The sequence below is a fragment of the Chelonia mydas genome, chromosome 11 (assembly GCF_015237465.2).
Source record: "Chelonia mydas isolate rCheMyd1 chromosome 11, rCheMyd1.pri.v2, whole genome shotgun sequence".
Classification (NCBI taxonomy): domain Eukaryota; kingdom Metazoa; phylum Chordata; order Testudines; family Cheloniidae; genus Chelonia; species Chelonia mydas.
Window position 1 is genome coordinate 42,049,992 of NC_051251.2, and position 12,321 is coordinate 42,062,312.

Consider the following 12,321-nt stretch of genomic DNA (forward strand, 5'->3'; position numbering starts at 1 on the left):
TGTAATTTAGTATACCTTATATTGGACCATTTTAATTTTAACTCACACTGATTTGTGAAATGGTGACATGAAAATTATTCACATGCAGAAACAGATTTTGAACAGAAGTGGATCTAGGGTGACCAGTTGTCCGATTTTATAGAAACAGTCCCGATTTTTGGGTCTTTTTCTTATATAGGCTCCTATTACCCCCCACCCCATCCCGATTTTTCACACTTGCTATCTGGTCACCCTAAGTGGAGCTGGAGGTGGGGGGTGCCCACGGCAATAGGTCATTTGTGGTGGCACCTTCAGTTACACCTATTGGCTTGGAAAGGCCCCACTCATATACTTAAAGCAAGGTGATGCCTGAGAGGGTCAAGAAGGGTCACATGCCCCTTCCCAGATGCCTTGGGGGGGGCACATTCAGCAGGGAACCACAGTGGCAAAAGAAGCAGAACGTGGGGCTGCCGGACAGCCCCACGCTGGCAGCTCCTCCCGCAAGGCTCTACCGGCCCCCCCCCCCGCAATTACATAGGTAGTTTTAGTCACTGAAGAGTCACCAGGGATGTGTCTGCACACAATTTTATAGTAATGTGGATAAATTAAATTGTTAAATAAGAATCAGCCACAGCAAAATTCACCGAGTAATCAGAGCATCAATACACCATCCAAGGAAACAGTAACAAGAAAGTGTGTAATAAGCAACGACTTACCACAGACAAGTGCTCATTAACACATTTCCTACCACAGCCCTCTGTAAATAGGATTGCATGGCAGGAGAGACGGGGCTTCCACACTATTGCTGGGATGTGCACTAGCATGTTTTTAAGGAGCATCAGGGCCTGTGCTACTTGTTCCCCAAAACACTACAAACTATGGGCTTGTCTACATTGGAAAGCTTTGCTAATACAAGTTTTTCTTCTATAATTATACAGGTACAAGTATACTGAAACACTGCATCCACACCACTTTCTTTAAGCTATTTAAGTCAGCGTGTGCTTTTCTGAAATGCCACACCGCATTCTAGGCCGATGGCCCATGGTGCAATGTTCCACTGGTAGACTCAATGCATTCTGGGATTTTTCTTGCAGCACACTGAGAGATACCTACTGGAATTCCAGAACTTGAGGACAAACTGACAAACTCCCATGATTCCTTTCCTGGTATCCCATAATTTGTCTGGTTTTAGGAGGCCAGCACCATTTTCAAACTGCTGTCACATAGCATGGAGGAAGCACTGCTGAGCACTGAGATCCTGAACGTCATTAATACCAAAAGGGTGCTCCAGATGTACCTGGAATAATGAAAATGGGTGGCTTTGGATGAGCAGTTAGCCAACCACCAGCATACCATTGAGCAGATACTGCAAAAGAAGGATGAAGAAACTAGCTAGTGACCCTTAACAGACACGCTCATGCGGACATAAAGCAATGCATAAGAACATAAAAACGGCCATACTGGGTCAGACCAAAGGCCCATCTAGCCCAGTATCCTATCTTCTGATAGTGGCCAATGCCAGGTGCTTCAGAGGGAATGAACAGAACAGGTAATCATCACGTGATCCACCCTTTGTCGCCCATTCCCAGCTTCTTGCAAACAGAGGCTAGGGACACCATCCCCGCAAGTAGCCATTGATGGACCTATCCTTCATGAATTTATCTAGTTCTTTTTTGAAATCTGTTATGGTCTAGGTCTTCACAATATCCTCTGGCAAGGACTTCCCCTGGTTGACTCTGCGTTCTGTGAAAAAATATTTCCTTTTCTTTGTTTTAAACCTGCTGCCTATTAATTTCATGTGGTGACCCCTAGTTCTTGTGTTACGAGAAGGAGTAAACAACACTTCCTTATTTACTTTCTCCACACCAGTCATGATTTTATAGATCTCTATCATATCTCCCGTTAGTTGTCTCTTTTCCAAGCTGAAAAGGCCGAGTCTTATTAATCTCTCCTCATATGAAAGCCATTCCATACCCCTAATAGTTTTTGTTGCCCTTTTCTGAACCTTTTCCAATTCCAATGTATCTTTTTTGAGATGAGGCGACCACATCTGCATGCAGTATTCAAGATGTGGGCATACCAGGGATTTATATAGAAGCAATATGATATTTTCGGTCTTCTTATCTATCCCTTTCTTAACGATTCCCAACATCCTGTTAGCTTTTTTGATTGCCTCTGCACATTGAGTGGATGTTTTCAGAGAACTATCCACAATGGCTCCAAAATCTCTTTCTTGAATGGTAACAGCTAATTTAGACCCCATCATTTTATATGTATAGTTGGGATTATGTTTTCCAATGTGCATTACTTTGCATTTATCAACATTGAATTTCGTCTGCCATTTTGTTGCCCAGTCACCCCGTTTTGTGAGATACTTTTGTAGCTCTTCACAGTCTGCCTGGGACTTATCTTGAATAGTTTTGTATCGTCTGCAAATTTTGCCACCTCACTGTTTACCCCTTTTTCCAGATCATTTATGAATATATTGAATAGGACTGTTCCCAGTACAGACCTTCCCTCTTATCCCCGACAGCTTACTTTGCTTAACAGTCTTTGATGAGGGACCTTGTCAAAGGCATTCTGAAAATCTAAGTACACTATATCCACTGGATCCCCCTTGTCAACATGCTTTTTGAACCCCCACTCCCAAGAATTTTAGTAGATTGGTGAGGCATGGCTTCCCTTTCCAAATTCATGTTGACTTTTCCCCAATGCAGTATGGTATAGCAGCAGGAAGACTGCCGGAAGAGTTACAGTTAGTAAAACTAGTGAAAAACCTTGTCTCGCATTATGGTTTAAGATTTTTTTTCTTTTCAATTTACCTTAACCCTGTTCCCAGTTGACATGATGATTACCCTATTCTGTTCATTCTCTTTGAAGCAGCTAACATTGGCCACTGTCGGAAGACAGGATACTTGGCTAGATGGACCACTGGTCTGACCCAGTATGGTTGTTCTTATGCTCTTTACTCAGAGCCAGATTACAGCAGCAGGTAAAGATAACAGTGTATCTTGTGTTGCTCAGGGCATAAGCAAGGAAGGGGGTCACAATTTATAGCAATTTGCTGCATAAAATGGCTGCCCAGTCAGCTAGAAGGGGGAAGCAATGGGGAAGCATGTTTCCCTCTCAGTGCACTGGAATCTACGCTGCAGTATGTAGGCTAGGACAAAACTACATGGGTGCAGCCAGGGTGACACCATAGCAATAGAACTAGTAGCTGTGAGGATTGGCCCTGGGGAATGGTAACAGTTTTGCAGACCCATGGATGCTTCTTGCTTCTATTTATGCTGTATCCAAGTGCTAGGTGTTTTAGAGAAGAAATAAAAAAACAAGATCCCTGCCTCCACTCTAATGGCCAGAGATCTAAAATGTTTGGATTGTTAGAAATATTATAAGGAAATATTTTATATACTCACACATACGTGACAGTCATAGAAGTTGTAAATCTGCCAGTTTAAAATTCATGACATGCTCAACAAAATGATCAACAGAATTAACAAATGTTTCTATCACACAATGACGGATATATAGCATCTGTTCTTAATTTACCCGGATTATCTATTTTTTCAGCAAAAATCATTAGTCCTTTAATGCAGTTTTGCTGAAAGGCTTTATTTGTCTGGATGCAGAAGACAAAAGCTATTACAAGAAAATTAAAATATTAGTCTCTTTTCTTATGAAATCATAAACATGTAGAATATAAAGTTTATACTTCGTAAATATAAGCTTTATACTGGTATTTTACAGAGCAGGAAATGTAGAATGACTAAAGCCCAGTCTACACTACAGAATTAGGTCAATGCAAGGCAGTTTATGTCCATCTAACTCCATAAGTGTCTACACTAAAACGTTATTCCCTACAATGTAACTTGCTCACCACACTGACTTAATAACTCTACCTCTGCAAGAGGTGTAGCATTTAGGTCGATGTAGTTAGGGCAACATACGTCGACTTTAGTGGCCTCCAACAGGTGTTCCACAATGCCTCACCATGACTGTTCTGGTCACTGTTTTGAACTCCATGGCCCAGCAGCCAGGTATGCGCCCCTCCCCTTTTAAAGCTCTGTGAATTTTTGAAATTCCATTTCCTGTTTGCTCGGTGTGGAGAGCTCACCTAGCACATGTAGCAACTTCCCCACTGACCATGCCAGCTCCACGATGCAGACATGCTCCTGCCTGAAGTACGCAGAAGGTAATGGATCTCTTGGGTCCATGGGGAGAAGAGGCTGTGCAGGCACAACTCCAATCCAGCTATAGAAACACTGACATCTATAAGCAGATTGCTCATGGCACGGGAGAGACGGGCTACAAGAGGGACGTGCAGCAGTGCCACTTGAAAGTCAAGGAGCCGCGGTAGGTGCACCAGAAGGCAACAGAAGCTAACAGGCACTCTGGTATGGAGCCGCAGACATGTTGCTTTTATAAAGAACTGCATGCCATCCTTGGCAGAGACCTCATGACCACTGCCAAGAGTCGCATGGATACTTCGGGGGAGCTGGAGCCACAGGCCCACAAAGTGAACAGTGAGGAGGTGGTATTCAATGAGGAAGAGGAGGAGGAGTATGTGGGACAGACAACTGGGCGAACCAGTGGTGAAGTGAACCAGGATCTGTTCTTGACTCCAAAGCAGTCGAGCTAGTTCCTACAGTCCAGCATGGGCGAACCTGATGCAGTGGAAGGAACCTCTGGTAGGTGTGCAGGTTACTTTGATATTGCAGGGACACCTCTGTTCATTTACTCTTTTTAAATCATTTCATCTTTTTAATAGTGACGAGGTAGTAAAATAACCAAGTGAGGTAGAGTCGCTATCTGCTTCTCATTCCCATGTACAGTTTGGCAGAGGGGGCCCTGTGGAACAGTTTATGTGCACCAGTACGTCCCATCAATCCTCCGTAGAGATCTCAAGGAAAGTTTCATGAAGGTAGTCTGCAATCCTCTCCTGAAGGTTTCTGGGGAAGGCTGCCTTAGGACACTTTCCCACACCACTGAGCAATTACTTCAGCAAGCACTATTGCAGCACACAAGCTAGCAGCGTATGGACCCGGTCTGCAGCTGTATGAACGTAGGAGCTGTTCCCTTTCAGCCTGTTACCCTCAGAAGTAAGATATCACCTAAAATCACCACTGCCTGTGGGATACGGTGCCAGTATTCAGTTCAATGGCTCTTTCCACAGGCACTTATGCCCGTGAGCTATCCCCCGCTTATTGTCCCAACTTGCCACCCCTCCCCACCCCGTCCCGTCGTACTCACCCTGGCTGGGACTTCTGCTGTGCTCGCTCAAGGAATCCCAACGAGAAGTGAGAATGTAGTGCTTGCAACTTGTGTGGATCAAGGGGAATGAGTTCAGTATACCAAGTTTCCATTTATCCTGTGAATACACTCACAATACTACCTCTGTTCATTGTATCTTTTGCAGCTTAAAATGTGGCCTTGAGGGTCTCTCCAACCACACCAGCAGAGTAGCTCAGCCAGATGAGGAGTAGAAGGAAGAAAACGGAGGATGACATGTTCTAAGAGACCCTGCAAGCCTCTGGCTCTTCGGATACCAAACACAGGGCTTTCAGGATCACCATCTCGGATGGAATGGACAGATCAGAGAGGAGCAAAGCACCGGACAAGGAGAGAAACAGGCAGCAGGACATGCTAGTGCTTCTCAAGAGGCAAACAAATGCTGGAGACTCTTGTTGACCTTCAGGTTCAACAGACCCATGCTCACCTCCCTCTGCGGCCCATAGAGAACTGTACCTCCCTACGCTCCCCCACTCCCATTCCATGTGGTGTCCAGGGCCGCTGCACTACCCCTATCCCTTTACTCTGGAGAACAGTTCAGATAATCACAGCCACACATACAGTAACCACGTCTCTCACAGATCAGTCTATGTGTTGGTGAAATGAAAATGACTGTTCTTTCCCTTTCAAGGTTCTTTTTCTTGTATTTGTAACATTTCATTCAGTTGTAAATAGGTCTGTTTGCATGGGTTTGGAATAGAACTCTAGTTCTGGAAACTTAATTCATCTTTATTAGTTCACAACATATACTGGCTGGATCTCACATTATTCAGAGATAATAGTGCACGTCCCCACCCCCACCCCCCCGCCTCAACTCATTACAAGGTTCACATCAGGGTTCAAAAAATCCCAAGAAAAACGAAAAAAGGCCAGGCAGAACACAGTACAGCAATACACATTATTGTGGCTCACTATTAAAATGGTCTTTCAAAGCCTCCCTGAGCCATATATCTCCCTATTGAGCTCTTCCTATAGCCTTGGTATCTATCTGCTCAAAATCTGCAGACAGCTTTTCCACCTCCTCCCTCCACCCCAGAAGAAACTTTCTCTCCTTTGTTTCACGGATATTATGAAGCGCATAGCAGACAGCTCTAACCATGGGAATATTTTTTTCACTGAGATCTAATCTCGTGAGTGGACTGCAGCAGTGGCTTTTCAAATGGCCAAAGACACATTCAACTGTCATTCTACACCGGCTCAGCCTGTAGTTGAAGTGCTCCTTGCTGCTGTCGAGGTGGCTGGTGTATGGCTTCATGAGCTATGGGAGTAAGGGGTAGGCTGGGTCTCTCAGCATCACTATTGGCATTTTAACAGCCCTAATGATGATCCTCTGGTCTGGAAGAAAGTCCCTGCTTGCAGCTTTCTGAACACGCCTGTCTTCTTAAACGTAGATGACACGTGCATCTTTATGTCGGTAAAATGTCCCCAGTGATCCACCAGCACTTGCAATACCATAGAAAAGCAGCCCTTTCTTTTGACGTACTCTGTGGCAAGGTGGACTGGTGCCAAAATGGGGATATGCTTGCCATCTGTCGCCCCACTGCAGTTTGGTAACCCCATTGCTGCAAAACCATCCGCTACGTCCCGCACATTGCCCAGAGTCACAGTCCTTTGTAGTAGAACATGATTAATGGCCCTGCACACTTGCATCACAGCAACCCCCCAGTGAATTTCCCAGCTCTAAATCGATTCCCAATCGACGACAGCAATCTGGCACTGCAAGCTTCCACACAGCCATCGCCACTCACTTCTCCACTGGCTGTGGAGCTCTCATTTTGGTGTCGCTGTGCCGGAAGGCTGGGGCGAGCTCCACACGCTTCCAGGAACGTGGCCCTCCATATCTGAAAGTTCTGCTCACCATCCCAAGCCTGCATAACAATGTGATTCCAACAGTCAGTGCTTGTTTCTCCGGCCCAGAACTAGTGCTCCACCATTTGCAGCTTCTCCGTGAAGGCCAACACCCATGAATTGTTTCTTTCTATGTCCAACAGCAAGCTAGCCTCCAAGGAATCATCATGTTCCCTGCGGCTCCTCTGGCAGTTCTGCAAATGTTGCAGATCAGGTGCATTGCACTTGCAACGCTCATCACAATAGTGCATGGATCCTGCACAGCTCTGCTTCTCAGAGATGGCGGATGCATGGGTTTGTGGGGCTTTTGAAAAAGAGACAACGCATTATGAGATGCAGATAAAATTATGGGATGGAGAAAACTGCATCATGGGGCATTTGAACCATGCTCCCAGTCACCCCTGTATGACTCATTTGCCCCTATGAGGTATTGCAAGCCTTTCCCAAAACACCCTGCACTAAATGGTGCTGAGTTGCACTGTGGGATAGCCACCCACGGTGCACTGCTCTCTGCACTGATTCAAGCGCTGGTAGTGAGGATGCACACCGCGGACATAAGGGGTGTAGTGTGGACATGGAAAAGCAACTTAATTACTGAGGGAGCAGTATGTTGTGTAACTTTGGTTGACTTAATTTTGTAGTGTTGACTTGCCGTAACATGCATTTAAAATTCCTTAAGCATATCCTTCACAATACAAAATATGTATCCATGGCTATTTTATAATACTTACCTGAAGTATGATCAAAATAATTTTATAACTTTTGATTATAAATACTATATACTGAAGAAATTTAAATTAATTATTATTGACCTTCGGATACATTTGACTGGATAATATGGTATCAGTAATAACTACATCTACCTTAAGTCTTTTTCTGCTGTTTAGATTTCCTACATATATTATTTAGCTGTAATTTTCCATTTTGTTTTAAATATCATGGAAGCCAACAATAAGCTGCTTTTTGAAACAATTCAATTTTTTCAATTGATCAGACCAGTTTATCTAGGGTACTATTTTGTCTCCAGTAGTGACCTAATACTAGTGATTCAGAAAGAGTCAGATAGAAATGTCCATTATGTTCCTAGCCAGTAATGCTGTTCTGGAAACAGGTGGAGGAATTCCTTCCATGACTATTGAGAGACCAGTTTATGCCATAAAATTTAAGATTTGAATGCTGTCATTCAAATTTGTTCAACAAGCCTATCATACATTCTCACACCCATTGTGTTCACTCTGCTTGGGGGCAGGCTATAACAATGACTGCTCTTACATACTCATTTCACTGCATTTTTCTGATTAAATCTTCATTCTGAGATAAAAATTAACTATGTAGCTTTATTGAGTAACTGAAGAAAGTATAGACCACTCCTTCCCTTACCCCACCCCTGCAAAAAAAAAGTTATTATTAACAGAAAAGAATTACGTGCAGGTACAGCAAATAAAAATATGGAACGCCATTACAAAAATGGCAAAAGATGATGGGGAGATGTTTTACAGCAAATGAAATAAATTAAAAACTATCAAGTTGTTAATATACAAACTGTAATCCTATTAAGTGATAGACCGAGACCAGCCGTACAATTGGGAGATTAAAAAGCCTCTTTTAAAGGCACAGTCATGCTTTATTTTTTTATAACTTGGAGGCAGGGCCCCATGTGGTGCACACAAGCTAATTCAGTTGCAAGAGCTCCTGATTTCTGCATCCATGCTAATTTTCATGCCACACTGAAAATTCTGTAATAGCGTAATGTATTTGCGAAGTCATTCCAGAACATACTTTAATTAAATTTAAAAATGCACTACGTAATCCATGTGACAGGTTTGTTCTAGAGAGAGAGAAAAATTATACCTTCATAAACTTTTTGGTTTCCATTGTGCTGTGGAGTATCTTGCAGTGTATATAGGCTGCAAAAAGCTGACATGTCAAATCAGACTCCAGATATACAGGCTGCAGAAAAAGCTCCCTTTGACTGCTCATTGCTGGAATATGGGGGGTGGGAGGTGGTGTGTGTGTGGAAAATGGCAGGTCATTACAGTCCGTATGCTAGCGGCAAGCAAAAAATGAGGAAAAAACATGAAAAAATTCCAGTGTAGCCCACTGAAAACAAACAAACAATTACAGGGGCAACCCACATGGAGAAAGAAACACCCGGGGGAAAACAAGGAAAGAGTAAGATTTTAAAACCCAGGAAAAGCATTTGGGGAAAAAAATACAGAAAAGAACCCATAACAAAATACAAAAATGGAAAACAAGAAAAGGTAGTGGGCAAGCTACAAGGACCATTTTGCATAGAAATGTGGAGGGGGGGGGGAAAAAAAGAAAAGGAAAAGCTCTGGGAAAATATAAAGCAAAGTTCAAGTAAAAAAATCCATATATATAAAAGAAATACATCTACAGGTGGAAATTAAAGAAAAAAAAAATCAGATTGGGAAAGATGCGGGGAAGCAAGGCCAATACTGTTTCTGCATGGCTATTATCTATGGTGTCTAAATCTCTTCCCTGACAAACTGTTTTTCCTGTGTCTTGTACAGATCTAAGTGCACAGTCGCCATTTTAATAATAAAACATCAACAAATGGGACAATGCCTCTGAAGTGAGATGCCTCCTGCATTCCTGCCCTCAAGTGCAGCAGTTGCCAGGACCCAAAAAGTCAGGAAGACAACTGAACCCTTTTTGTTTTGTATTGCATTTTTCTTAAACATTTTCCATCATACTAGTGTAGATAAGATTCCTGTGACCATCAATAGTGCTGTCCAGGCCTGTTCTGTGCAGTTACATGAAACAATGGTTAAAATGCTAACTGCCAGTATATATTAGTGCATTCACAATTGCTGACACAGGCAATAATGCAACATACAGTAAGAATTTTCACAGATAATACAGACAAGTAACATTTACAATACTACAAAACAAATCTCTTTACTGCTAATCATTTCACTAATGAGAGAAGACAAGCAGATAGCATATTACAAGAGATATAGCTATACACAGACAAACTCCAGTTTCCCAAAATAGGTCCATTTCCTCCAGTGTATGTAAAATATATCAAAGAGTTATCTAAAATCTTGTTCAGCTTAATTTAACATCACATTTTATTGATATCTGCGAGGACTCACTGTATTTAAATGTAATGTTATCTAGAGGAACCAATTTATTAAGTGTATTTTCGCCTTGTCACCCTGTAGCAAGTTCTATTGTCAGTGTACTTTTGTCTGTCTATAGCAAATTAATTCTAGAGTTTGGATCTAACCTGGATACATAAAATGCCATTTTAATCATTTTTCTGCAGGCAGTAAATGTGTGTGATACCATGAAAATAGCTTAGTAGAAAGGTTTGGTTTTTAGTTTAAAAGTGATAAGATTTTAAGATATTTTAATCAGCAAGACTGCTATGTGCAAATGAACCGAGAAGTGGGATCAAGGAAGGAGCCAAAACCTATTTACCTCTGATGTGACAGTCCTATTACTAAGCTATTAACTTCAAAGAGCAGCAACAAGAGGGAAAATAACAAGGGGGCTAGGGGCATGAAGAAGCAAGATGATAAGAAGATTAGAAATCAGAGTACTGATTAGCCCTGGCTGGGATGATTTAGTTGGAGATTGGTCCTGCTTTGAGCAGGGGGTTGGACTAGATGGTCTCCTGAGGTCCCTTCCAACCCTGATATTCTATGATTCTATGAGTACAATTTGTCCGAGATATTCTGCAGTGGGCCAACAAGTATTCACTAGATCTGAATGAATCGTTTACTCCATGGTTATGACGAGTTTGTAGCCAGATCATTTTCTTAAAAAAAACTGATATTTTTATTGACTTTTTCTTTTATTACACTAGATTGACTAGAAACAGTTTTGCTGTGAACAGTACGCTATGTCTTCACTGCAAAAGAGGTGTGTTTTTTACATCAAGATGTAAAATCATAGTGGATACAAGATACAGGTAGTTGAAATCAACTCTATACCTCCCACTCATTTACATCAACTCACTACATCAAGATACAAGCTATCCATCACTCATCTCCATTAGGATTCTACATTGCAATAACAACTAACCAGAGACAGTTATTTCGGTGAAGTGAAGACATAGCCTCGGATTGGAAATTTTTTGGGGGCAAATAGTAAATTTGCCAATAAATTGGGGGGAAACTATTCACAAATTCAGATCAAATTCAGCAAACAGCTTAACAGATTCATAGATTCCAACGCTAGAAGGGCCCATTGTGATCATCTAGTCTCCTGTGTAACACAGCCCAAAGAACTTCCCCAATGTAATTCTTACAGTATATTTTTTAGAAAATATCCCATCTTGATTCAAAAATTGCTAGTGATAATGAATTCATTATGACCCTTGGTAAACTGTTCCAATGGTTAATTATTCTCAGTTAAAAATGTATGCCTTATTTCCAGTCTGAATTGGTCTAGCTTCAACTTCCAGCCATTGGATTGTGTTATATCTTTCTCTGCTAGATTTAAGAGACCATTATTAAATATTGGTTCCCCGGGTAAGTACTTACAGACAAGGAGCGTGCAAACTTTTTGGCCTGAAGGCCACATCGGGTTTCCGAAATTGTATGGAGGGCCAGTTATGGGAGGCTCTGCCTCCCCAAACAACCAGGTGTGGCCCCCCCCCCCCCCACTTCTCGCCCCTGACTGCTCCCTGCTGCTCCATCCAACCCCCCTCTCCTTCCTGCTGGGACCCCTGCCCCCCATTCAACCCCCGTTTCCCACCCTCTGACCGCCCCAAAGCCTATCCACACCCCCACCCCCTGATCACCACCCCAAACTCCCCTGCCCTCTATCCACCCCCCCACTCCCTGCCCCCTTACCGTGCTGCCTGGAGCACAGATGGCTGGTGGCACTACAGCACCAGAACTGGCAGATATGCCGCCAAGCTGGAGCCAGCCACACCACTGCACAGCACAGAGCACCGGGTCAGGCTGCGGATCTGTAGCCCCGCTGCCCAGAGCATTGTGCCGGCAGCGCAGTGAGCTGAGGCTGCAGGGGAGGGGGAACAGCAGGGGAGGGGCCGGGGGCTAGCCTCCTGGGCCAGGAACTCAGGGGCTGGGCAGGAGGGTCCTATGGGCTGGATGTAGCCCATGGGCTGTAGTTTGCCCATCTCTGTTATAGACTACTCAAGTACTTCCTTTACCTTCTCTCTGTTAAACTGAAAAGATTGAACTCTGAATCTATCACCGTAAGGCAGGT